The following is a 24,551-nucleotide window of genomic DNA, read 5'->3' on the forward strand; positions in this document are numbered from 1 at the left end:
TAGTAGGTACCCAAGGTGATTCACAATTACATAAGATTTGGAAACACTGGTTCAACGCATCTCACCTTCAGAATTAGAGAATTTTCCTTATTTATCACTCTTCAAGGTGCTCGCTCTAAGGGTGGACATGCAGGTACCCCACATGGTGCATGGAAGCACTATGTGCCCCCTAGACCCCTTGGTGCCTCCAGGGGCTAACATCTGCTTAGAGTTAGGATTGAAACAACAAGATGGTTGACCAGGATCTTGGGAGCATTAGCCTTCTCCAATTGATGGTGGCCTCTGGGCCTGGAGCTGTGGTCACCCCTGTCTGTGACACTGCTGGATGTGTCATGTGATGCCTACTGATGCAAGCTGGTGAGAAACAAGCCAATGTCTACCTAGAGACTTTGTAGCCAATACCAAATCACCCTCTTCTTTCCAATCCACAGGGAAGTGCCTCCAGTACTGCAATGGTGTCCTGGAGTCCCATACCTAAGCTCAGATGGTACCCTGTACCACCTGGTTTTATGACCCTATCCATGTCATTGGCACTGTGGATGCTTTTGTGAAGATTTTGAGGCTCGAGGGCATCAGGACCCTATGGAGCCATCTCCTAGCCACCCTGGTGATGACTGTTCCATCTATGGCCATCTATTTCACCACCTATGACCAACTCAAGGCCTTCCTTTGTAGGCAAGCCCTAACTTCTGACCTCTATGCACCGATGGTTGTTGGCACACTAACTCGATTGGTCACTGTGAGAATGATCAGCCCCCTGGAACTTGTGCAGAAAAACTAAAGGGTCAGCGGGCATCAATACCGTGAGCTAGGCACCTGTGTCCAGCTGCAGTGGCTCAGGGTGGTTGGCACTTACTGTGGCTGGGCTGGGGTTCCACAGCACTTTGAGATGTGCCTTTCTCAGCTCTGTGCAGGTTCAAGTATGAACTGGTGAAGAGCTGGCTGAAAGGCTCAAAAATCATGGCCAGACATCCATGGGTCCCCTTTGCGGCTGGCAGCATCTCAAGGATGGTGGCTGCCCTCTCGACTCCTACCTTTAATGTGGAGAAGATGCAGTGGCAGGTTGCCCTGGGAGCTGTAGAGGCTGTGGGGGTGGAGTCCCCACTGCTGACTCTACTTGCCTGTGGCTTCAGAGGATATGGCCTGAATCAGGCACCAAGTGACTCTTTGCAGGCTCCCCATGTCCTCGCCCCCAATGCCAGGATCATGGAGGCTGCCCCCTCCTATGTCACTGTGATCAGCACATAGGAGTATGGCAAAAGCTTCTTCCAGAGGCTGAACCAGGAAAAGCCACTGGGTCATTAAATGGGGCCAAGTGATGGACTCCAGCTTTTCTGTGGATGGGGTCAAGAGGCAACTGAGTTCAGTGCCTTTTCCTCAGCACTAAGGGAAGTACCTTGCTTCCCTTTTCTCCCAGCCAAGTAGGCCTCCCCACTAACCCTAGGCCCCCAGGCCTTGCTTAGACTCAATGTGCATCCTGTTGCTCCCCCTTGCCAAGATCAGCACTTCTTTCCAGCCCCTAAATTTGAAACCAAATCTGATAATTAAAAAAAAAGATACTTGCCCTATAGTATGTCTACACATGAATTATATTTTGAACTTATCTCCTCTTCAAAATGTCCTCAGTATTGACATAATAATAAAATCTTAGTGTCTTCACTGGAATTATTTTGTATTCTATATTATGAACTAATATTCAATATCATAAGTGCCCAAACAAAGGAAACCAGAAAGGCCTCCTGTTAGTTTAAAAAGTAGTAGCAATTGAGAATGGCAATGATTAATTTTATCCTTTCAATACTTAGGAAGATATGGATAAATGATTTTTCTCAGCCTTAGCTAAACTAGGACAAACTTTATTTTATGAGATGAAGTCATTAACCATGTATTTACTTAAAAGTTATTGACACAGAGGACTTTTATGATGAATTGAAATTTAAAACTGATGTCCTAAAGGAGCAGGCACACTATATTTTTAAACACACACACATACTCACACATACATTGGTACATACATAAACACATTTACACATGGTCATATTTTATGAATGACAGAAATTTTCACTAAATGAATAAATTGAAGATGACTTTTTAACCCTGTGTGTGTGTGTATCCTTATTTTGCAAAGTGAAAGTGAATTTTTTCTATGGCCAGAAAATGAAAGTTTTATTTTCCATCCATATTTATGTGAAAAAAAATTAAAAAAATATTTTCATTTGTAGATGGGTACAATATAATATTTATTAATTTGTATGTGGTGCTGAGGATGGAACCTAGTGTCTCACATGTGGTAAGCAAGTGCTCTACCATAGAACTCCAACTCCAGTCACTATATGGAAAGAATTTCAAGTTAGAATTCGCAAATGCTTATCAACATTATGCATAGCATTTTACCTCTTTGGTCTTGTCAAAATTATTTTGTAACAGAGAATAACATAAAAACATGTTTTACTGCATTCTCGAACAAGTATGTATTTATTATAATGACTCACAAATTCCAAGGCTTATGAAATAAAAAAGTCAAATCAAATAGAATCATTACTTAATTTTAAAGCATTGTTAATGTGTGAAATGATTATACTTATATTTTAGAAAGTCAATAAAAAAATACATGGACCTTTTTTAAAAATGTAAATTCACTTAAATCTGAATCCATCTAAATAACAACAGAAAATAATATGGCTTCTAAGGTAGAATATTCAAAATATATTTGTATGTTATACTTAACTTTGTTAGGTAAACCCTACAAATTTCCTATGCACAATTTTTATTGATGTATATATAAATTCATATCTTACTACCAATTGATTAATTGATCAACCTCTTCATATCTCAATGCACATATATAGTCTTTATGGAGGAAATTATTTGCTAAAGTAGGGTTAAAGTATCAAGAAAGTATAAGGTTCCAATCTCTTGAGTTAGAAAGGGATGCTGAGGATATCGAATTCCTGTTTTGAATTTTGATTGCCTTACTTTAAAAAGAAAGGGAGATTACAATAGTTTGATTCCTGCATTGGTCAAAGGAACAGAATAAAATTCTATATATCATGCATTGTGGAAATGACAATTAAATAAGGAATATGAGGTGTTTAGCAAAGTGTTGGACATATAGAAAATATATACAGTTTTACCTAAGATCATTTCCAAGTATAAAGTTCTGTTTTTCAGAAACCAAGCTTCTCTTCATTTCCTTCCTTCTCTGTTTAATGAGAACATAGTATAACATCTCTACAAATTATTCCACTGTGCTCTTTCCCTTCCCCTTTCAGGTCACTGAAGGTACAGCACTTAATTCAGCTGTTAACCATTTTAACCTGAGGGGTTGTTGAAAATAAATTCTCTTTAGAAGGCTTTCTAAGGTCCACTGATGATTTCAAAATAGCCTGAGAATCAATCAGATTAGCTAAAACATTTTCTACACAGACATCTATTAGAAAGCTGGTGTCTGTATAATGATTCTTTGACATTTTGAACCTTTATCATTTCAGATCTACAAAATGCATACCAAAAATTAATACAGAAAAGCAGATTTGCCCTAAACACTGAGGACATTATCTGAAAATTGTCATTTCAAACTAGCATTAAATTAATATGTGTAGCAACTTCTTTGAAAATTACTATTGATATTTATCAATTTCCCTCTCTCTCCCTACTTCCCTCTTTCACTCAATGTATATATGATATATATAGAAATGTATATATGATATATATGACATATAATTGATTATATATGATACATGTTATATATATTATGATATAATTGAAGGATTATAGAAGTGAGTAATGACTGAAGATTTAAAATATGGTTGAAATTATATCATATCAGACACAATTAGATTCTGATAGCAATTAGTTATTAACTTCGAAGAGTCATTCAACCTGTCTGGACTGAGTTTTCTTCATCTAGCAGTCAACTGTTAGGATTGTGTTATGTCTAAAATACTGTAAACTATATCTCTGAAATATCCGTGGCCATGAAGTTCAGCTTTTCTCAAGCAGAAAATATATCTCATTTTCTCCTCTCAACCAATTTTTAGAGGTTTCCCATTATGTAGTAATCTTCTAATAAATAATAATATGCAAATGATATAATTTTATGAATTAACGAAATTTTGAATGGAAATTTTCAAGATCAAGAAGTACAACAGATCCAGGTGCAGTGGTGCATGCCTTTAATCCCAGTGGCTCCAGAGGCTGAAGCAGGAGATTCAAGAGTTCAAAGCCAACCTCAGCAACAGTGAGGTGCTAAGCAACTCAGTGAGATCCTGTCTCTAAATATGATTAAAAAATAGGTCTGGGAATGTGGCTCAGTGGTCTAGTACCCCTAAGCTTAATCCCCAGGATTCTCCCTGCAAAAGAGAGATACAACAGAATACTTGAAATAACACATAAAACACATACATCCAAATTGTAAGGTACTTTTAAAGAATAAAATTTTAAAATAAATACAATTAGCTTTCCACAAGTTTATTCTTATATGCAGGAATACGTGCTCTCATGTAAGTCAAGAACTAAATTTTGTTGCTCAAACAAAAGGAGACATAGAAACCTTTTATAGTATTCACAATATCTACTCTGAATAACTTATTTTCATTATAATAGGCATCAGTTGGATTCAAGAAACACTAAAATGTGTTAGCTTCCAAAGTCAAACACCACAAATGAGCTATATATCATTTTTGAAAGAAATTGGTTTTGTGTAATTTGAAAAACATCTAAGGGTACTGATCTTTCTGTGAAACAATTTAAAACTCAGGGCAACACTTTCCACCAGTGGCAGTGGCAAATGAGCAGCTGACTGCATTTCAAAAGATACTTCAATGCTCTCAAGTACTCCTTATCATAGAAAATCAATAATATCATTGAGATGGTTTCTAAACAAAGAATTTTAGTGGAAATTACCGTCTGGTCCATTTTGAGATAAAAGACTATGCCCATAATATTAATATACAAAGCCAACTCTCACTAAACATTCCTAAGTCCTAATTGGCACTAAGCAATACAATTTCTAGCATATAAATTACATTTTATCTTTATGTGTAAACCTTTATATGTATTATATGCATTTAATTTCATAATTGTGTGATTGGGCTAACACTAAAATATGATTTTTCATATTCTTCAAGAAAAGAAACAAGAAATAAATGAACCTGAGTCTGAAGGTTGAATTGTCTAATCAAGATTTAAGTTCTGTTGTTAAATTACATTGTCAACCTTGTAATAAATTCTGATTAAGAATTTACACCTTTGTGAACAGATTAGCAGAGCTAATTGATTTTGATCTGTTAACTTCAATTTGCAGTTTTAAAAGGTGTAACCTCACCCAAATTTATGATTTGAAGCTCTTATGCTGGAATTAATGAATTTTCCATCTGATCTTATGTTCAGAAGATTTGGGTGAAGTACATATATTTCTCTGAGTGGAAATTATTTACTTTAATTCCTAGAATTGCATATATTTCTATGAATGTCCACATTTTTAATCTCTAAACATATGAAGCAATAATTTCATATCTCACTTATGATTTGTCATCCAGCAGCTTCTACTTCCATTTAATTATGAGGAGAACTTATCCTATATCTTTATCATCTCATCCTCCTCCTGGACTTTGCCTGCAGTGATAGACATATGGTTGGAATGTTCTAATTTAGTTGTTAACAGACCATATTGCACATAACAATCATTTATCATAGAAGCTGTTAGAGACTCTGGAAAAAGGCAGCCACAATAATTATAAATTATCTCTTGTAATTAAATTTTAAGTTTCTAACAATCATGGTTTATAGAAATTCATTACATGACAATGAGCTTCTTTCCAAAATAAATATGGAATCTGAGTGTGGGCTTTGCCTCCTGGCTCTTATTTCATGTAGTTTATTAAAACTGGGCATCAAATTGATTAAAAAACTTTAAATTATGTGATAAAAAGTATGATCCTATGTCATAAAATACTGAGGAAAATTCAACTAATTTTAACATCATACAAATTAATTTTTCATTTACACAGACACTAATAAAACTTATTGAGTTTAAGTGAGCCCTCACATAACTCCAGTATTATTTTTAGGAAGAAATATTTGCTATTTTAATTGGCATCATGAAAAGTTTTAGTTATTTCCATTAAAATTAAAAATAACTTCACTTCCTTCAAAATCTATAAAGTTTCAAAACTTTAAACAACATCTCCTAATTTTTCAGTTTTCTTTATATTTCATCTACTCAAAACAGTACTTAATCTCATCAAGATCTCTAGTGTTTGCTACAGTAATTCATATTGATTATCCCTTATTTATTTCCGCATTTTCTACATGAATCAACTAAGACACTAGGTATTTGTGTAAGTTAATAAAACTAATAAAGACTTTTTTGTTATTTATTATGTGTACATATTTTTCTTTTTAGCCACTTTGATTACCTGGTTGATTCTGTTACCCTTCTTTTGCATATAACCTCAAATCCTTGTCCTCTTCCTACTCCTACAAGTTTGAGATAATTGTCAGGTGACTAAGATATTGCCTTGGCCCCAAAATGTAAGGAGATATAAAAGTTCTCATAATGAAGATATATAATATTTAATGCATCATTTAAAAATAGAAATTAGTGCTAAAAGTAAAATTTCAAAGCATAAATTCAGGCAGGATCAGTATTTTTCGTTTTGTCTCAGATGTTAACATGACTTAGGAAGGCATGCCTACTGATCTGTCTGCCAAAGTCATGTATCTTCCCATTATCTGTCAATTTAACTTCATCCTATTCCAATGCATTGTCAATTCTTTTTCTTTTTCATATGCAAGACAAGGTATAATACTGAAAAGAACAGAAACTAAAGTCAGTCTAATTTGAGTTCATATTTCTTCTTTGTTGTATATTATTTATTTACATGAAAACTTAGCATCTAATTTAATCCATGTATAAAATGTGAGCATACATAAGAGATAATTGATTTGAATTATGTAAGAAATTACAAAATTTGTAAACTTGCTCTCAAAAATGCACACTCTCCAGTAGGAGATCTCTCCATTATATCTAATAATGTCAGCTAACACTTCTCAGTATTTATCAAAGTTGAAAACACTAATGAAGTTATTTGTTTAAAGATTGGCTTCACCACTAAATTGCAAGTAAAATTTCAATTTATTTCTTTTCTGCTAGGTATGTTATTCCAAATATGTAGCATAGTGTATTTTATATAGTAGACAAATAAAACAAAAAATTATTTTTCCTATGATCACTGTTTGAATGAATGATCTCAATATTGTGTTCACTGATTTGCTTTCCTCCTACATCCTAATAGAAAATCTAGTATAAAGTATTCAAATAAAGTACTTGATTAAAAGAATTTACAGAATGTTTAGCATGTTAGGTTTATGCCTGGATTTTCAAGGTATTCTTACAATCTTAGAGCTTATTATTCTATTAGACTAATGTGTCAGAAGTAGAATTCTCAGGATTATCTCCTGTTATGCTTTAAATTTATAACCTATAATTCGGCAATCATTTTTAACATATACTGAAACACTAAATAAAATGTTAAATTCTTAAAATGACAAAAGAATACCTTTTAGAAAAAGGTCAAGAGAATACATAATAGCCAAGTATTAAAGCTATTTGCATAAACTTGGAAATATAACTGTTGAACAGAAATGAAAAATAAAACTTTTAGAAAGCAGGATATAAATAAATTACAATTTTCTATATGACTTTCACAAACATCAGAATTCTCACCTGTATAATTTTGTACAACTCATGGCTATTAAAAAGAAAAAAAAAAGGACTTTCTAAATTCAATGTTTCAATACAAATATTTATCCTATTTACATGTTTTTATATACATAAGGTGGTTATTTTGGTCTAGATGAATTTGGGAGGTTGATAATATTTGCTTTCAATATTGTAACGAATTTGCCTAATATTGTGACTAGGCATTTTTTTATTAAGACCAAATCTATAAGATCTAAGCAAATTACAATATATCTGTAGCATTTGTCTTTCAGAAACTTATTGCCCTTTCTCTTCCAAGCAATAATTGGGCATCCACCTAAATTATGGGGAGTGGTTTTATGTTCTCAAAGATTTTATTGCTTCAGAAAGTCTATCAAAATTCAACTCAGGTGACTGCAATCCAGTATATATGTTTCATCTTTAGTCATGATGTCATGCTTCACAGGACAGCATAATAGGAATGTAGTTACTCTGTGACAGCTAACAGCCTTGCTTAGAAAATCTTAGCCCTAGAAAAACATGAAAATCTTAAGTCTAAGATGTGATCAAGGTAAGCTCTCCTCACACCCACACTGATTCGCAAAAAGCAGAGTCTGAAGTTACTGGGCTGTAAAGTAACAATGTTGTTGTAGGGTGATCATGGAGCTTTCTTTTATTTCCCTGAAAAATACATTTTATCAAATCTACTGGATTCAGTGACAGAGACAAGAGATGATATCTGAGATAAGGTGTTCTCATGTGAAATTAACACACTTCTAGTGAACATGAGAACTGTTACAACAATTATATTTTATAGAATTTTAATTAAGACATCATAAGAAAAAAAATCATTAAGAGTACAAGCTCTCCAAATATATTTTCAAATATTTTGAATAAATGAACAAATATGATTAATCTATGAAACCATTTTATATTGATTATATGATAGTCTAGATATTACATAAAAAACTTTCATTTTTTTCCAATGGATTCACTGAATTTCACTACAATGAATTTTATAAATGAAGACTTTCTTGGAATAATCTGCTTATAAATTCAAAATTACAAAATTGCATTTTATTAATCTTGCATACTACATTTACTGTTATATACAAGGAAACTGTGGAGTTTGTTGTTACTTGCAATGTATTTTAAAATACTAGTAAACTCAAATGTTGACAGTTTTCTTTACAACCAAAATTAAATTACAGTTGATAAATCAGTAAAAACAAATTTATTCTTCTCCTTAAGAATACATCTGAGAAATGTAATTAAAAGGGGAGGGGGGATAGTAGAGGATAGGAAAGGCAGCAGAACACAACAGACACTAGTATGGCAATATGTAAATCAATGGATGTGTAATTGATGTGATTCTGCAATCTGTATTTGGGGTAAAATTGGGAGTTCATAACCAACTGGAATCTAATGTATGAAATATGATATGTCAAGAGCTTTATAATGTTTTGAACAACCAATAAAAAAAATTAAAAAAAAATAAAATAAAAAAAATAAAAAATAAAAAAAAAAAAAAAAGAAAAGACAACTCAGGTGTGGTGGTTCATGCCTCCAATCCCAGTGGCTCAGGAGGCTGAGGCAGGAGCACCACAAGTTGAAAAGCACTCTCATCAGCTTAGGAGTCCCAAAGTAATTTAGTGAGACCCTGTCTCTATATAAAAATATAAACAAATAAAAAGGGTTGGGGATGCAGCTCAGGAGTAAAGTGCTCCTGGATTCATTCCCTGGTACCTAAATAAATAAATAATTAATTAAAGACATTCAGCATAGGTTCAATGTTAAGAACATTTGTGTAGTATGAGTATACTAGGAAAGAGAAAAATATAGGGACTCACAGGCACCAAGTTCCTGGCAACTGATAAATATTGATCTAAAAACCAAATATTTTGAATATTAGTTCCCTACATAACAGTGAATTTTATTGTGAAATTTCTTTATTAAAATCTAATAATTATTAAAAAGAGACTTTTCTATTATATATACATGGAGTATAACCTATTGTCATTAGGATCCCATTCTTGTTGTTGTACATGATGTGGAGTTTCTTTATATATATGAACGTAGGAAAATTATATCTGATTCATTCTGCTATCTTTTCTCTTCCCATTCCATCTCCCTTCCCTTCATTCCCCTTTGTCTATTACAATGAACTTCTAGTCTCTGCCCCTGTGTTTTAGTATCCAAAATACAATTACTTTCATGTATATCTAAAAAGAACAAATAAAAATGCAAATTAAAAATACAAATTTACTTATGCAAAAGAGATATTTAATCACTCTAAATTTATGTCCAATCACATGTGAATATATGTTAGCCATTCCTTTATATTGGAATGGAGAAATTATGGCCACATAGGTAGCATCTATAAGTAGACATAAAATGGGAAAGAAAAAAAAAAACCTTCAAATTTATTATGAATATATCCATTTAGACACTTAAGTATTTGTTTTATTTCCTGTCCCAGAAGATACTAATTTTTATGCTAACATGTAATTTGTGGTATACATTCCCTACACAATTGAATATGACATATTTAATTCCATATTAATGATCTCTTTTTATTCAAATATAATCACATTATATGAATATAAGTGTAAAAAATTGTTTGCAAAGAAAGAAAAATCTTATACTTCATAGGCTAATAATATAAATTTTATCCTCTAAATTATGCAAGGGTAACAAAATAAATTCAAATGCATCAGAAGGGCTTCAGTAAAAAATATGAAGTTATATTTTAAAAATTAAAATAGATGAAGAAAAGTGTACATTCATACCTTAAAATTTAACTTGTCATTATTAGCCAAAAATATGAATATGTCAAAAATAATCTCTGGACGATTTTCAAGAATGGCTGATGAAATAAAAATTGTGTACTGGGTGAAAAACCTGCCACTTCTGAGTATCACAACTTAAAACACTGACTTTTCTCATTGACTCTAGTGAGTAAAATGTACAAAGTGATTCTCTTTATTTATTTATTTATTATTATTATTATTGTGGTTATTATTTTTATTATTTTAGTTGTTGATAGACCTTTATTTTATTTATTTATAAGCGGTCCTGAGAATCGAACCCAGTGCCTTACACATGTCCTGTGAGTGCGCTAATGCAGAGCCACAGCCCCAACCTACAATGTGATTCTTTTAACTGCCTTGATATGAACAAAGTGAATGTGCCCAATCCATATATGAATTAGGCAAGAAGGAAAATGATATTAAACTTTAATGTTAATATTTAAGACCACTTTAATAATTTAAAAAATGTGAGCTCAATTCTCAAAATGAAATTTGACCTTCCTAAAATTCCATTTCCAGTGTAGCAAAGTTTATAATTGGCTCCTTTAGTTTGCCCCACTTATCTAGCTTGCTAGCTTCCTTGCTGAGACTAATGGATACATATTGGTATCAAAGGATGCTAACTTCCTGAACATTACAAAACAGATGTTACTTTTCTTGGATAATTTTCTTTACCTTTAGTATATTAGTTTAAGTCTAGACTAGCAAATTTTAGAAATAAATATTTATTATAAACATTTGAATAATCAAAGAAATCTGATTAACATGGTATTATCATTTGCCAATGATAAAATATTTACTATCATTCAGTTAGTTTGAAAAATTTATTGTTTATATGACTTCAGAGAGCAAAAATGAAAATATTTGTTACTAACCTGAATAAATAATTTATCACACAAGGAGGTTTCCATGCATATATCATACCACAGAACTTTTTAACTTATACTGTCTGACTCTGAAATAGCTGGTTCTTGTGACTAGAACATTCCACTAATAGATATCAACATTAAGGATCTGAGTGACAGTTTGTTCATTGATGAATATGAAGGATTTCATGGATTGGAGGTATTTTGTACTAAAGCAATATTTATGATTATATGGAAGTTCATTGTGAAAATTTAATATTTGCTATTCATTATAATGTCAAACACAAGCTATGTCAATATCATATCTTATGTGATTTTATAGAGCAATTACAAAGAGATCATGACAAGGTTGTGGGAGTGGGGCATGAGGTACTTATGGATATGTCTTTGAAAGTCATGAAGGACATCTGTGAATAAACTACACAATTTAAGACTATCACAGACACAGATCAAGCATACATTCTGTTCTTACTAGTAACATACCTGATCTTCATTTTGATACCTTCTTTGTTATTCTTTCAAATTGCATGTGCACCGTTCTTACAACAGTCAGGAAAGACCCTTACTCTGGATGCTACATACACTTAGAAATAATTTCATTATTATAATTCTGAAAGCAAAATGTTTTTAAAGAATGAATGCCAATTTCTCTCATGATCCAGCCATCAGTGCTGACAAAGTAAGAGATATAACTAAAATACACTCATGTGACTAGACCCATTCAGCTCCTGTGAAGATACTTTTCTATATTCCTTAAGTCTTTGAGGAAAAAAATAGCTGCTGTGAATGTCAAGGTACATAGAATATAGACATGACTTCTGAGGGCAAGGACTTCAATGACTGAAAGAATTAATTAGGGAAAATATGTCAAAGAGCATGAATAGCAAAAGTTCTTTCATGAGACATTTTCCAGAGTGTCAAGCACTCTCTTTTCTTTCTCTTTGAGTCACTTGATTTAGTAGAACATAGGAATTAGGGTTATACTCACAACAGATGCATGATTGCAATTTTGAACAGTTCATAACAATTGTTTTTATGGATAGATACTGAGAGATGGTAGAAATAGACTGAGACAGAAACAGAAATACAGCCAAACATAGATTAGTGTAGAAGTGGCATCAATAATATTTGATACTGAATATTTCTTTCCTGGAGGGACCTAAACATTCTTTAAAGATATAACAACATTTTCATATAAACTATGATCTCTTCATATAATTTAAAAAACTCAATAGCTCTTTATTCTGTTCTTCGGGAAATAAGTTGAATACAGTGATTCTCATTCTATTTACCACCATGTCTCTCAAACTCTGTTTTTTTCTTTTCCGTCTCCTCATCTTTTCAAAACGAATTATGGATATCTGAAATACAACTTTTGTTATATATGTATGTGTGTGTGTGTGTGTGTGTATTAGATATTGAATTCAATCCAGGGTAACTTAAACACTGAAGCATAACTCCAGCACTTTTCATTTTTTATTTTGAGACAGGGTCTCACTAACACCTAAGGTCCTTGCTAAGTTGCTAAGTTTGGTGCCAAACTTGCCATCCTTCTGCCTCAGCCTCTGTAGTCATTGGACTTATGGGTGTGTGCCACAATACCCTGTTAGGTTCTTAACAACAATAGTAATATTATTGGTATTTGTCTAAGTGTGTTTTAATTTGTGATGATATTTTATTCCTTAGTAATTTTACTTTTAATTTAAAGATATTTTATACAGATTCATTTTATAGTATCCAGCAAAAACAAGTACTGATTTTATTAGATATTCTCTTCATTTTCTAATTTCTATTGACTTTTCATGATGTATCGTTTTATTATTTATCACTAAAATTTTAAAAAATATATTTTTTTCATTGAGCTTTGTCTGTGAAGTTCCAAGGATCTAATTGAGTAGTGCTTTATAGTAAAGAAAACTTGAACTTATTTTTATCAAATGTGGGTTAGAGCTATTAATCCAGTTTCACTTTAATTCCTTGCTTTATAATCCATACATTTGCAAAGTGGTATAAATTGGATCCCTATGCCTATGTTACAGCAGGCTCACTCTTGCTTGCAAATTATCACAAGAGAATTGAGTTGTTTTCTTCTTGCATTCAGAATGCTAGTTAGGTTTCTAATTTATTTTCCAGACAAAGATTAAATTGTGTGTAAATGTTTTTAAAAAAAGATAGATACCCCCCATCAATTATTTCCTATCACATGATTGGCATTTACTGTCTAACTGTCTTTAACTATTGTAATAAAAGGTAAATAAACATACTTTGGATAAAAAGTTACATTTCTAACATATTAGTATTAATAATATTAAGGTATCAATGTGTATGACAAATATATTACTATCAGTAAGATATCAGTCTTATATTAATTTTCTTTAACATAAGAAAAACTACTGATTTTTCAAAAAGACTCAAAAAGGAATTTGTACAAATTAAAATTCAGGAAAGAATTCATTTTCCTATCACTCTATATATCATTTCCAAGAGTTAGGGTCTTCCACTTTCAACTTTTCTTAATTTCATATTAAGTATGTGTTCATGCATGTTTCTCAATCTCAAATATTTTTTTTTCTCCATAAAGCTGATATTAGTATAAGAAAGCTAGAAAATCAATAGATCACTTGTCATTTTAAAAATTATAGCAGGATTAATAAATACATATTAAAAGGGGCATACAAAAATGTCACACACACACACAATATGTGCTAGAGAATGCTACATGACACATTCTCTTTTCTTTGTCTTTTTGTATTTAAAGTGGAAAGAGGGTCAAACTTGGATTGACATTAGAGGTCAAATAAGAATAAATTTTTGAAAATCTGAGAGGTTTGATGGAGTGAAAAAAAATTGAGAAAAATAAACAAAACAAAACAAACAAACAAAAAAACAAAAGTCACTCTTTGGGAGGAAATATAACAGAAATGTGGCTTACAACCTGATAGAATTCTATTTCCCACTGATAAATTAGAAATATCTTATGAGCTCAAGACTTCATCTTGATTTTTAATACATATCTAACTTACCCATTCCCTACTTCCAATTTTGAGAAAACTAAGAAAACATTCTAGGATTTCTTTGGAAATCAAACTAGAAACAAATTTTAAAGATCATAATCGACTAATAAGTGTAGCTATGTTTAAAACCATGATTAAGTAGGTTCTAAAACAAATGCTGAATAACTGCATATTTATATAACTGTGCACCTCTTATATGCAAATCTGAAGCTAAAATTATGTTAAAATACAAATATGGAGTTACAAGTATCAGAAGTAATCACCTGATTTGTTCTCTGGTCATAATGCCTTAGAAATTATATTTCTGATTTTCCCTTGTTCTTCATGCATAGATAATGATAAACTATATATAGAAATCACTGTATTTAGTAGTGTGGATGAGCCCTTCAAATATTAGATTGTAAAATCTTATACTCAAATATCATTTAGATGCCTGAATGTTTCTTCCAAACCTAGGAAGAATTTCATTTTGTATTGCATTATTTTTACTCTATTTGAAAATGTGGTCCATGGCTGTCTTCCCAAATCAGTGATTCCGAACAAACTCTTTAAATAGTTTTCAATAGAGTAGGTATTTTGTAAAGATAAAATTAAAATAACAATATGGATAAAAGAAGGCACTCTTATTGGTTACTGGGGATAAACTTTGGAGATTTAAGATATATGTTTCTAACTCTTGTTTTAGCATGCATAACCTTGTGATCTTATTCCTCATAAAGTTTAGGCCCTGTTTTTCTTCTATGTAAGAAGGTAATAATAATAATATATTTTGAGAAGTTGAAGACTCCTTGAAAATCATGTAGAAAATTATTCTTACCCATATGAGTTGACCCATTATTAATATTATATATATGTACATATATATAATGTTTGTGATATATATACACACACACACACACACACACACACACATATATATATATATATATATATATATATATATATTCTCATATATATTCTTTGTATATTTTGCGAAGAATTCAAGGGAATGAAGGTATCCAAACACCAAAGGACCAATTCATAAGTAATATTATGAAATAAAATCAATGAACATCTTAGCATCAAAGTAAATTCAAGTATCAGTACTTAAGTTGTAATTGAATATATTAAGATATTAGTTCTGTGGGGCACTGAGGGATGGCTGATATCATCTCAGTATGTGTGAAGGAGTAAAGACAAGTGACTGGAAAAGAGAATTCTTCTGTCACAATGAATGCAGAAGATCTTCTCAGAGCAAAATGTACCTGTGACTTGTCCGCATGTACTCTAAGATGTCTAGTCTCTTTCAGATATTCAGGCAATATCGGCTCCACATCTAGACAGTACACATATCACCAGTGATGTACTCTCCCTCCTGATGAGCTGGCATTCTTTCTTTCTGAGCCTTTTTCCAAGCTCTCTGATGCAGGCCTTATTTTCTTTGTAGAAGGCATGTTTGATTTTACTTTTGCAACACAAAAGTAAAACTGTATATTATCATGCTGAGCCTCACTTAGTGAGAAGCTTGAAGTACACATGGTACTTTTTGTATCACAAAATAAACAGCATGCTCTCAAACAAAACTACTAAAACATGCTACTCTCAATTTTACTGCAGGAGAGATATAAGGCAGTTAGTTACCTATCTATACACTCTATGAGTAATATCCTAGCATGAATAGGCCTTTGTCTTTAAAAGTAAATTGTAGTGGACAATTTCCAATATTTCTTATTCTTTTGGCGGATGACAAGAGTTAAATGCCTGAAGTGAATTATATATTGGATGTAATAAAATAATAATTTTTTTGTTTACCATTTATGTGCTGGTTCTTCAAGTTATTTTCAATTACAAGATTTAATTGAAGTTTAAAAACTTTTGCTACCATGCTGTTAATTAGAAAACAAAAGGATATATTATTTTCCATTGATAAATGATATATATAAATTAAATATATTAATGTATTTTATATATAGTATAAATATATATTATAAATAATATGTTATTTATTATATAAAATATAATATTATTGAATATTAAATATAAATATACAATTTATTATATATTATATTTATTTATTATATAAAATATAATATATATATTTTAGGTATTGTGATGTATATATAACATATATAATATAAATAATATTTTATTTAATATATTATTTAAATTATATTTATATATAATATATTATATATTATAAATATCATGTTTTAAATATTATATGATATGTTATGAATATATTATAACATATAATATTATATTTACATATGGCACAATTTCTTAATCCATTCATCTACTGACAGACTTCTGAATTGATTCTGTAATTTAGCAATTATGAATTTTGCTGCTGTAAACATTGACTTAGCTGTGTCACTGTGGTATGCTGATTTTAGATTTTTGGGGAAAATACCCATTAGTGGAATAGCAGGATCATATAGTGGTTCCATCCCTAAGTTTTTGTAGATATTCCATTTGTCTTCATTTTTATTCTGATTCCAATACCATACTTTTTTTTTTTTTTTACTATAGCTTTGTAGCATAATTTCAGGTCAGGTATTGGGATGTCTTTTACTTTGCTTTCTTCCTTAGAATGCATTGTTTTGTCTATTTTGGGTCTCTTATTCTTCCAAATAAATTTAAGATTTTTTTCCTATTTTTTGAAGATTTTATTAGTATTTTGATGGTGATTGCACTAAATCTGCATATTGTTTTTGGTAGTATAGCCATTTTTGTGATATTAATTCTGCCTATCAAAGAACATGGGTGTCTTTCCATCTTATAAGAATTTCTTCAATTATATTCTTCAGTGTTCTATGGTTTTCATTGTAGAGCTCGTTTACCTCCTTGGCTTGATTAATTCCCAAGTATTTAATATTTTTGAGGTTAACATAAATCAGATGATTTTCCTGAGTTCTGCTCGAGTTGAATCACTTTTGGAGTATAAGAAAGCTATTTTTATGGGTGTTGATCTTGTATCCTGATACTTTGCTAAATTCATTTATAAGCTCCAAAAGTCTTTTGGTGACGTTTTGGGATCCTCTAGATATAGTATCATATTGTTGGCAAACAAATACAGTTTGACTTCTTATTTTCCTATTTGTGTCCCTTTGATTTGCTTTTCTTGCCTGATTGCTCTGGATAATGTGTTAAAGACTATACTGAATAGGAGAGGTGAGAGTGAACAGCCTTGTCTTTTTCTCTGAATTCAGTATGACATTGACTTTGGATTTGCCATAAATGCCTTTATTCTGTTGAAGTAAGTTCCTTCAATCATTAGTTTCTCCAGCATTTTTAATATGAAGGGTGTTGAATTTTATCAAAGGTCTTGTTTTCATCCATTAAAATGGCCCTGTGATTTTTGTCCTTAATTCTGTGTAAGTTTGCTGCTCTTTTCTGTTTTGTTTTTTAAAGGTATAAAGTAGCTCATTGATTGAAGAAATCCCATTTTTTGATGTAGGCAAATGCCAACATTTGCACCTACAGGTATAAATTTTCCTTTGATAACAAAATTTACTACATCTCATAAGTTTTGGTATGTAATAGCTCGTTTTGATTCCTTTTCCATTGTTTTCCTATTGTATTTTTATTTTTGACTCATTGGTTGTTTAAGGGTGTTCTATTTTTATATGTTTGTGGATCAACCAGTTTTCCTTTGGTTAAAGATGTCTAGTTTCATTTCATTATTTTAAGAGAATCTAGCTTGTATGATTCCATACCTAAAATCTAAAGAAATATGTTTTGTGAAATGCATATTCTGCTATTGAATAGTCTGTTATTTATGTATATTAAGACTACTTGGCATTTAGTTGTGCAAGTTTGTTATTTATTTAGTTATATTTATATAGATGTTCTTTCTGTTAAGAAGGTCATGTGGAAGTCTCCAACCATAATTTTAGAGCTAACTCTTTCTCCATTAAATTATCTTAATATCTCCTTCATATATATTAGGGCTCTGAGTTTGATACATGTATGCTTATAAATGTTACATTTTCTTGATGAATTGACATTTTATCAATGTATGAAATTCTGTTTTGCACCCTAAAACAGTTTTAGACATTATGTTCATTTATTTTCTGTTATAAGTATCAAAACTCTAGCTCTCTCATGGCTACTATTTGCATGAAATGTTTTTCCATTTGTTTACTTTAATCTATTTGTTTCTTTGATTCTGAAGTGATTATATTTCAGACAACATAGAATTGGATCATTTTGGGGGCTGGGATGTGTCTCAAGTGGTAGCATGCTCGCCTTGCATGCCTGCGGCCCAGGTTCGATCCTCAGCACAACATACGAACAAAGATGTTGTGTCCGCTGAGAACTGAAAAATAAATATTAAAAATTTCTCTCTCTCTCTCTCTCTCTCTCTCTCTCTCTCTCTCTCTCTCTCTCTCTCTTAAAAGAAACATAAAATTGGATCATTTTAAATAAATATTTCTAATTGCTATAACTTTATTGAAAAATTTAACTATTTCTATTCAAAATAATTGCTGGTTAAGAAGAAATTACTTTTATATTTGCAGTCTGTTTCATGCATATCTCCTAAATTTATTTTGTCTCTTATTTCCTCCATTTCTGTCTTCTATTATATTTAGTTGATTTTGGCGGGGGTGGGGGTGGTTATCATAGGATATTTTATATCCTAAATTTAGAAAAATAGTTCTTGAATAAATATTTCTTGAATAAATACAATACAAAAACTCTTTCTTGTTATAAATGTATCATTTCCACCTTTGTGTTGTTATCATTATAAATTACATTCTAATATATTGTGTGCCTGAATACATGGATGTATAATAATTTTTTATTCTCTGTTCAAAATACTATAGAAAATAACAAGTTGAATTATAAATAAAATTATAACTTTTGAATTTTTATTTGTCCTATGCATTCTCAGTTTCTTTTTTATGTCCTGGAGTTACTATATAGTGTCTTTCCATTTCAGTATGAATCACTCACTTTATCATTTCTTTTGAGGAATGATTCTAGTTGGGGTCTTTGAGTTAACTCTATTTGGAATGTGTTAAAACTTGTTGAATAAATAAAATCATGTCTTTCTTCAAAGTTGTGCAGGTTTGGTCACTATTTTTCTACTAATTATTCTTCTCTTATCTGGGATGCCCATAATATTTATGTCAGTTAAGTTTGGTGGTACTTCTCAACTCCCTTATCTTCATTTTCTTCATGTTTGTAGCCTTCAGATTTGATATTTTCAATTATCTTTACTTCAGATTCACTGTTTCTCCTATTTCTTCAAATCTGCTCTTGTGCTCATCTTCTAATTTTTTTTTTTTAAATTCAGTAATTATCCTTTTCAGCTCCAGAATTTATTTTCTTTTCTTTTCTATCACTTTATTTATATTCTCATTTTGTCCTTATGTTTTATTTTCAAATTATCTTTACTTCTTTGTCCAGGTTTTCAATTAGTGTCTGGAACTTGTTTTGGATCGCTGTTTAAAATCTGTCTACTAACTCCAGTGTTTTTTCTGGAGAATTTGTCTTGATCTTTTCATAACTCCATAACTTCCTGTTATGATGTTCTCTGTCTCTTACGATTTGGGATCAGTATTGAAAAACTTGTAATTTCAATATAATTTTATAGCAAATGTCAAACTCATTTTCTCTCCTTCCACAGATTGCTTTATCTCATTTTATATAAAATATCAACTATTTTAGCAATTCATTTTAAGAGGCATTCCTTAGTTATTATTGCAAATAATATGTTGTTTATCTAAGTGTGGTCAGTATAATCTATGCTACTTAACTGTTTAATTAGAAATTTTTTGACATGTATTTTCATAATTTCATTTTAATAAATATCAAAACAACACCATTGAAGAGATCCCATTTTTTGATGAGCCAATATGATTGCTTATTCTTTTAACACTTAACAAACATTGCATTAGGTTTTTAAGTGTGTTTATTAGAGCACTATAGTTTTACATAATAATTTGTTGCATTTTGGCCAAATCGTATGTGTGTTGGATTTAATTTTCTCCATTTTAGTCTCTAGTGTCCCTCTTTTACTCTCCTCTCTCTACATCTCTTCTCTTTAATCTACTGGTTTTCATTCTACTTATTATTTTAATTGATGCTTTATAGATAAATATACAAAGGTGGAATTCACCGTGGTATATTTATACAAGTATCTAGTATAATTTTGTCAAGCACATTAAGCATTTCCTCCCTCCCCATCAATTTTCTTAATCGTCTCCATTTTTCTTCTTCTTGTCTTCATGAGATCTTATCCACCTTTTATTCTCCTAGTTTGTTCTAAATTCTGCATATGAGAGAAAATATTTAATCACTAATTTTCTGAGTTTAAGTTTTAAGATCAACTTAATAAATAAAGGCTTAGGTTCTTCTTGAATATCTTCAGAACATCTATCTTTATCCAGGCATGTTTACAACCTAATTTCCCATGTACATATTGTTGCTCTTGAATGAACTCATTTCCCAAAAATTCTTCCAATTTTTTACTCCTTGGACTCTTGTGGTTTACTATATATTTCCACCCTAATCTTTTCCCCAAGTAGTCTGATAATGATTATTTCAGCTTCTAATGGTTTAGAGCTATTCTTAACACTTTTGCATCCTGAGCTCAAGTTAGGCAAAACAGAAAGAAGGTCTATATCAGTCCTTCAGATAAGTCTCAGATAGGTTAGAGCACAGTTATTTAAAAATGAGTCTGCTATTTTCTCTCTTGAGCAAGGCACCAGGCTTGAAGTCTGGGAGCAAAGGATGCTATCTACTTTAAAACCACAGATGAACAAAGAGGGAGCAGGACAAAGGCAAGAAAATGATTTTCTATCTTTACTGTGTCTGCCTTTTCTTGATTTGTTGTTCAGATTGTTCCCATAGAACTTTGACTATTTCTAGAATTCTGAGAAAGTTGTTTCTGACACATTCTGCTTGATATTACTTATAGGAGGTGAGAACTGAGAGTTGTATACTGCATAATTTTGCTTTTGCCTCTGCTATATTTTTTTTTTCTGCTGTGTCTCAGAAAATATAATACATGCATTCTTTTTTAAAGCTACGTTTTTGGGGCATAGAATTATTTGTTGACATCTCCTACAGTCCCATGTACCAATATTTAAAACCTTGTTCTGATGTACTATCCTAGATTCTCTCTCTTTTTTCCCCTGACAATTCTGTTCAATTTTTATCATTGTTCTCTGGTATGCAATCAACTCACACCAAATTCATACTCACTTACTTTTAAATATTGGTCATTATTTGTGGCTTTCATAAGGATGAATAATATGCTTATACATGATTTTCTTTGTGTTTAATGAGCAAGGAGTTTGTGGAGCAGGATAGGGTTGGTGAAATTTGATCATATTTGCTTTGGTTTTCATTTAGCTTCATTTTTGTTTCATATTTATCTTGCCACTTAATTTTTCAAATATGCTTGTTTTTCCTTTCATTCTCTCTGTCCCTTTCTATAAGAAGTTCAGTTGTACCAAGTTATGCCCCAATCGGACCACTTCATAGTGTCACACAATTCAAGTTTGAGTTCCCTTTTATTTTTTTAGTGCTTTAGTTTAAGTAGATATGATTCAAGTATATTTAGTCTTTGTCTCTTGTGTTCTGTATGTTATATTCAGCATGTATTTTTAAATTTAAATATTAGATATTGTATCATTCACGTCCAGGAGTTTCATTTGGTCCTTCTGGGTTGATTGTCAGTATCACTAGAAATTTACCATTCCTTCCATCACCCATTGTCAATATATTTTCTCCCACTCATTAAAATACTTTTTAGGGTAATTGTAAGAAAATTATCAATGTGTTACAATATCTGGATGATTTTGGGTTCTGGTCTCATTAGTTGATTTCCCCTCCCCTCCTTACATTATGCATTATAATTTTCCATGAATTTTTAAACATAGTTTCTTTGGATGTGTGCTCAAATTATCCCCTGTCAGTTAGATCTTTTATAGTTTACTACTCTTTGGTATTTGATTATAGTTTTTCTTTCTTAATCATGATGCTAGTTCAGAGACAATACAATTTATTTCTTTCATTGATGAACCCACTTCACTTGCAACCATGCTGGACACAAAGAAGGCATCAAAAATTCTGTTCGATAAATGAATTTATTATTCATGCTTGACTCATGTATTTTAAAAATTTATTTGAAATTGTTCTACTTCCACAAATTACTATTTACAGTCTCCAAGTAAAGTCAAAGATGTAGTGCTTTCCACAAAGTAAAATTTCCTCAGTGCTTAGTGAGAAAATGTTGTTAAAATATTTGAAGAAAGTACTGATGTGGATAGTTTGCAGGAACTCAATTTCTGTGTATTTCCAATCCAAGTGATAACTGAGTAGGAGTCTTCAGGGAGCTTCTTCATTATTAAAATTACTAAAATGACTGAGTAAATGACAAATAGATCATTAAGAGTCTCCTGAGAACTAAGATTGAGTTAGACTACCTCTTTGTACTTCAAGATCTTAAAGATTAAAAAGTGTGAGAATCAATTATGGGTGTTTGCTAAATATTGCAGACAACAAAAAATCAAAAGTCTTGGCTATCCATGTATATACTAAAAAGGCTCTTAACTAAAATATTTTATTTGAAATTTCTTTATTTTAAGAAGGCATTTTAAATAAAAATACAGATAGGAAAAACAAGATATAATAATCTAAGATAAGATTTCTACTTTAACAATAAAGAAAGTAATGTGTTTCAGTTTACTCATAGGAAAATACTTTTTGAAGAAAGTGGAGAATGATAAGTTGGAGTTGATATAGATTTATATTAAAAAGGAAATTCATGCCAGGCCCAGTGGCCTATGCCTATAATCCCAGCGACTCAGGAGGCTGAGGCAGGAGTATTGCAAGTTCAAAGACAGCCTCAACAATGTTGAGGTACAAAGCAACTCAATGAGACCCTGAGTTCAATCCTTGATAACAAAAAAAATAAAAGAAAAGAAATTCATTTGAATCAAACATAAAACACATGTTAATCAAATTACAAATTATCTGGCACATTATAGACTCTCTTAAAATAGAATTCGATTTTTTGAGAGTTATTTATAACAAATTAATTAGTTATCCACTTTACTCATATTTAGGTCATAAACATACACAACTCATTTGGGATTTTTGAGGTCCACTGAGTAAAATTGATGTTTGATATAGTCATCATACTAGTTGTTATGTACAAAGACATATAAACACATTTATGCTTAATCACTCACTCATTTTATCATCTAATGGACTTGGAAATGTTTCCATATATTATGTATGAATAAAAGTAAAAATATATTAGAATGAAAAAAAAATTCTATGGCTGACAATGTTTCTATTTTTCCCATTAAATTTAACAGGTTATATGGAATTAGACCATTTTATTTGAGTTATGGTATGGAGATGTATAACAGTCTGTGAGCTGTTTGCTATTGACCCATTATAGAGTGAGTACATAAACTGAAAGTAAAAATGTGGACACTTTTATAGTCATATAATGTGTATACTCTATGACATAGTAATTCCATTCCCTGAGCACTGACTTCTTGTGTGTGCATCACACAGCAATATTGGCAATTGTTGTTCTATCTTCAAATGGAAACCAGTATGTGTGTGATCTATATGCACTAACAGGAGAATAATTTAATATATTTTGATAGATTCATGTCACAAATTATATCACATGATAATAAATGCAGTTAAGAAATACAACAAATATGCACCATTTTGAGGAACACTTTGGTAAATGCAAAAGCAAGTGAATAAATATACCTATGATGGGATCATATTCACATAAAGTTTGGAAACATAAAATTGAAGAATACTTCAATTAATGATATATATTTGTTAAACTTATAAGGAAAAACTCTAAGATTTAATTCTTCATGTCCATTTCGTGTGACAATTGAATCCTCACCAAATGTCTAAAGATTTAGTATGAAACCATGCTTATAATAATGATATGATATAAATGAATTTCCTAAAACCCTTCCAAACATGACTGGTAGTTTAGGTAAATTATAAGCAGTCCTTACATTGCAGCATTCTTATATGCACAAATTTCAAATACCATAACTTAGCTATATAGCATAATTCCCCAATAATGTGATGCATATTTCATTTGCCATGGTATATTATTTGTCAGTATTATATATCACACAAATGTAGCTGTTTTTGTCCATAATTACATCACTAACTACAT

General features: G+C 31.0%; 1 pseudogene; it reads left to right on the forward strand.

The window, feature by feature from the left end:
• Positions 1-230: 230 nt before the first annotated feature.
• Positions 231-1,305, forward strand: LOC124078825 (probable mitochondrial glutathione transporter SLC25A39; annotated as a pseudogene).
• Positions 1,306-24,551: the final 23,246 nt, after the last annotated feature.

Source organism: Marmota monax, unplaced genomic scaffold (assembly GCF_021218885.2).
Source record: "Marmota monax isolate L192 unplaced genomic scaffold, Marmota_monax_Labrador192_F-V1.1 WCK01_AAM20220418_F8-fsc00009, whole genome shotgun sequence".
Lineage (NCBI taxonomy): Eukaryota > Metazoa > Chordata > Mammalia > Rodentia > Sciuridae > Marmota > Marmota monax.